Raw genomic sequence first — 4,605 nt, 5'->3', positions numbered from 1 at the left:
ATAGAGCCCATGTAAAGGGCACCTCTAGTGATAAATCATGTTTGCACACTGACTGCCCTTCCCTGGGGAGTGGGGTGGGGAGCCTTGCTCTAATATCAAGCAATTTATCCAACAGACTCAAGCCCTGGACTCACTGCCACTCCTCCTCACTCCCCCAGGCCTGTCTGTCCTACGGGATGAAAATGTTCCAGCCTTTCCACACTGCTTTCTCCTTAGGAAACAAATCCTAAATGGGAGAAATGCTCTGAGAAAGGGGGGCAGCCTACAAATCTGGGCTCAAGGATACCGACCCCGACTCAATGTTTCCTCCCAACATTTCCCCAGTGGTTTTAACTGGTTCCATTTCCCTATGTATTCACTTACACCACCAAGCAACTAGAGACAGTTTCTCCCCCAACAGCTGGGTTTTGCTTTTTATCGTAGGGCTTTTTTCAGCCACTTGTCAGTAGCTCACTTTTTCACACATCCAAACATCAATCCCAGTCAAGCTACCTCAAGCAAAAGAAAGAGTTGGGGGATTAGAATGATTTTGTTAACTGGAGAAAAATGCACAACCTAAAGGTTGAGAATTATGTTTCATTCAGTGGACATACTGAGGACTTAAGCCCAGCAAACAGGCTCTCAGATAGCTCTGAGGGACTGTTCCAGAAGTAAAGAAGGAACCTGGGTAAGTAGGAGTTTTTGTATAAAACAAAAACAAAAACTGGTAGTCTGAACATCAAAAGATTACTGTTAGAGAAAAACAGACACCTAAAGTAAATGAATTTAGCACTTTTCTATATGGGGAAAGATACAAGAGTCTGGGCTAACTGAAATCATTCCTTTGATATGCACCTTATCTAGGGCGGTATCCTGTTTTTCTCCATCCTGAATCTGCTCAGTGTGCAGTCAGGGGCGAGCAGTGGCTGATGGCTTGATGGTCACAACATCTTTTGTTTACTGATATGGTAGATGACATTTTTCACAATTTGCATCAACTCATGGAACCCCTGGGCAGGAATTTTTTCTGGCCTTTGCTGGGGGTGGGGGATGGGAAGCAGAATTCAAAACTATAATGACATCAGAACTTCAGACTCTCTCACACATTGATGCTTCTGCTTTCTCATGTTTGCTTCAGTTTTCTGTCTTTGCAAATGGATTTTCTCTGGTTCTCCATCACATGACTGAAGATGGACACCCCATAGCAGCTGGGTTTCGTGTAGCAGTTTTGTATTACAGTTCTATTTTTTTTTTTCTTTTTGTCTTTTCTAGTCCCACACCTGCGGCATATGAAGGTTCCCAGGCTAGGGGTCTAATCGGAGCTACAGCTGCCAGCCTCTGCCACAGCAATGCCAGATCCGAGCTGCATTTGCATCCTACACCCTAGCTCACGGCAACACTGGATCCTTAACTCACTGAGCAAGGCCAGGGATCGAACCCACAACCTCATGCTTCCTAGTTGGATTCGTTAACCACTGAGCCATAACAGGAACTCCTCGTATTACAGTTCTAACGACGTTCAAAAAATTTGTTTCTAAAATCTAATAAGAAATTGCCAGAAAAGAGAATTTTATTGGTTCAGCTTGGGTCAAGTGTCCACCTCTGATCCAATCAACCCATACCAGAGAGAGGAGAGTCTTGTAAGGTTCACACTGTTTGCACCATTGAGATGTGCCCACCCATGCTCCCACGCAGCCTGTGGTATACTGTGAGACTGGGTGTGACCTGTGAATGCAAAGGAAGTTATGGCTGTCTGGAGACCATTACCAGGTGATAACTGTTAACCAAGAAATGCAGAAGGCTGCAAATAAGAGGAAAAAAAGTTTATTTCAAGTGTTTAGAATTGCAATTTGGAGGCACTGATTGGAATGGCAACTCAAATGTGCTCTGAGGGAAATAGAAAATAGTGTGGGCTTATAAAGGCAACAAAGATAGTCCAGAGAAGTCCCCTAACCTATACAGAGTGATGATTGGTGCCGCAGGCCTTCAGTCACTTGCTGGCCAAGGACTGGTTGCGAACCTGTGGTTTCTAGGGAGTAAAGAAGACAAATTCCAGGTGGTCTCAGGATGGCAGATCCAAAATTGATGCTGCAAAGTTTATGTTCAGGGGTGGATGTGTTCCTCCACTTTAATGGCATCCCAGCTCCATCTTAGATCACTTTGACATAAGTGACTCCATTTTATTGACTTAAGCCACTGATACTTAAGAGGTTTATGTTACAACAGTTAGTCCACTCAAGCAACATGATATTTAGGGGCCCCTCACACTCCCACTGTTCAGCTTTGGAGGATGCTCCCACTACCTTCAGCTCCTGCCTCCAGAACACACAGAATCCCAAATTCAATATTCCACAGACCCTGCCTTTTTAAGCAACAATCAATGTGACTGCGGATTAGGGCCTGATAAGAGAGACTGTACCCTTGGACCTAGCTATGGCCACCAATCTTCACCCCAATTTGGTTTCAAATACTATCTCAGGGGCATCTCTCAATGAAGGAAAGGGGCCTGAAAACAAAACGGGTCTGAGACTGCTTTTTCTAGGGGAAAAGTATTCATATCACAGAGTCTTGGAGATTACGGTAGTTGAAAGGAATCCTGAATTAGCTTTATCCACCAGATCAGGGCAAAAGCTGAACCCTGTCCTTAGAACTTGTTGCAGAAAGGTGAGTCATGGCAGCATCTAAAATCCACAGTAACGTTGGGTCTAAAGAATTTCATAGGAACGCATAGGCTGCTACAACCCTGGTGTCCATAGGAAACGGTGTCACCTGGAAAGAAGTACAAAAGAGGGTAAGTCAGGCCACAGAACCCAGGTTGCAGGCCCATTTGTGTGGGGCCCAGCATGTCTTTAACAAATCAGAGAATCAATGCATCAACAAACAAATCAAAGGATGAGGGGAAAAAAGCACATCCCATGGAGCACTCACACTTATTCATTCTGGCCGTGCCCACCCCCCTGCCTCCCCACATGTGGAACTTCCTGGGCCAGGGATCAAACCTGTGCCACAGCAGTGACCCAAGCCACAGCAGTGACAACCACCAGATCCTTCATCCTCTGAGCCACTAGGGAGATTGAAGACTGATGTTCTTGTTTAGGGTGAATATCTGCCTCCCGGGAATGAGATGCTGGATGTAGCACCCCCTCCTTTGCTCTCCTAGGATAGTTCTGCAAGCTCAGAATTCAACCCACCTCCCCAAACAAGAGAGGATGAAAAGAAATTGCCCTCTCTACCCTCTCCCTTTTTCTCTGCCAACCCTGAACCTAGTTCCCCAAAACCCTATCACAGTCAGGTCTCACTCAGGGGACTTTCAGCAGCTCAATTCCAGTTACTCTCAGGAGTTAAACAGAAGATCCCCACTTCAGCTAGGCCACCATCCCAGTTAATGGCAAGAGGCAGGCAGCCTAGTACCAGAACAAGATGATAACTTAGGTTAAAAGGAGGAAACTAACCTCGTTTCTATGCTGCTCCTACTCCCACGGTTCCTGAGGGGCCACCTCCCTGAGTCCTGCAGCCACCCTGCCTTGTCCTTGGAGCCCAGTCTCTCATGGGGGTCCCATGGAGGGCTCATTCCATCCCCCACCCTGGAACCCTTCTGCCAGCCCCTAACCTCAGGCAAAGGTCACCCAGGGGACTTCTCAGGCCCCACCTACCTTCATAGACCTTCCTCAGAAAGCACTGCTGGCTGCCTTGAGTCTGGCAGAAGCTTTTCCCGCTCTCACAAACCCCACTGGCGCTGACTCGTTGACACTGGAAACATTCTAGAGCTGGAAAGTCAAACCAGCATAAATAAGGCTGTTCTGGCCCAAGCCCTGCTTCCTCTCCTGCTGGTCAGGAGAGGAAGCGCACCTGTGAGCCAGGTGCGCCTGGACACTGCCCAGCTCCCACCACCTAATGAAAGTGCTGAAGGCTGTGTGTGATTTTCGGTGCTTGGCTTGCTTTTGGAAGAAGGCATGTGCACCTCTAGGGTCTGCGCCTGAGCACAGAGGGCTCTCCCTGTCCTCCCAGGGAGGGACTGTGCCACTGGAGGAAGGAGGTCAAGTCCTTCACTGCAGCTCCCCTGACCCACTTGCCAACTGACTGCCACCCCAACACAGCGGACACCATTGAAAATGTATGTGTTGCACGTGAATAGCATCTGCAGGAGCAGAACAGGTAAATGGAATTCTGGAAGGAGTGAGCACTGCCCACCCTTGCTCCATCCTGCCCCCTCCCCCCACAGAGCCCTCACCCTCCCACCCACCCTTTTCTTCTGAAGAGTAGGACTCCAAGGAGAACCTCAGGATTCACCCTAAAAGGAGAGCTGAAGGGGGCAGGGAGGGGAGAGAAAGGAGGGGTGGAAAGTAAAAGAGAAGATCAGAAGATAATGAGGAAAGCCTGGAGGAGAGGGAAGGGGAGGGGAGGAGCTGAAGAACAAACACTTGCCCTGGAGCTATAGCCCACCCCACTCCCTGAGCAGCCAGCCAGCAGTCCGTGCTATTCACCAAGCCAAGCCTAACCTGTGGGAGGAATTATTCCAGGTGCTAGGAAGAGAGTGCTGAAGGGAGCAATGAAATGTCCATTCCACTTATTTAACATTAAGCAAATAAATGGAGAAAATGACAGTGAAGAAAGACGAAAGGTTAT

The 4,605-nt window shown here is 48.0% G+C and overlaps 1 long non-coding RNA gene across 2 annotated transcripts; it reads right to left on the bottom strand.

Annotated features, from left to right (window-relative positions):
• On the bottom strand, window positions 1,788–4,296 carry LOC100511891. Of its 2 annotated transcripts, XR_002347110.1 has the most exons (3): window positions 4,223–4,296; window positions 3,633–3,746; window positions 1,788–2,748 (listed from the first exon to the last, which is right to left on the bottom strand). It is a non-coding gene; the product is annotated as an uncharacterized LOC100511891 (long non-coding RNA). The 2 variants fall into 2 exon arrangements; XR_002347109.1 differs by lacking the exon at window positions 4,223–4,296 and having other exon boundaries at window positions 3,633–4,058.

Source organism: Sus scrofa, chromosome 9 (assembly GCF_000003025.6).
Source record: "Sus scrofa isolate TJ Tabasco breed Duroc chromosome 9, Sscrofa11.1, whole genome shotgun sequence".
NCBI lineage: Eukaryota > Metazoa > Chordata > Mammalia > Artiodactyla > Suidae > Sus > Sus scrofa.
The sequence above is the reverse complement of the archived record's forward strand: the minus strand, read 5'-3'. Positions and strand labels throughout refer to the sequence as shown.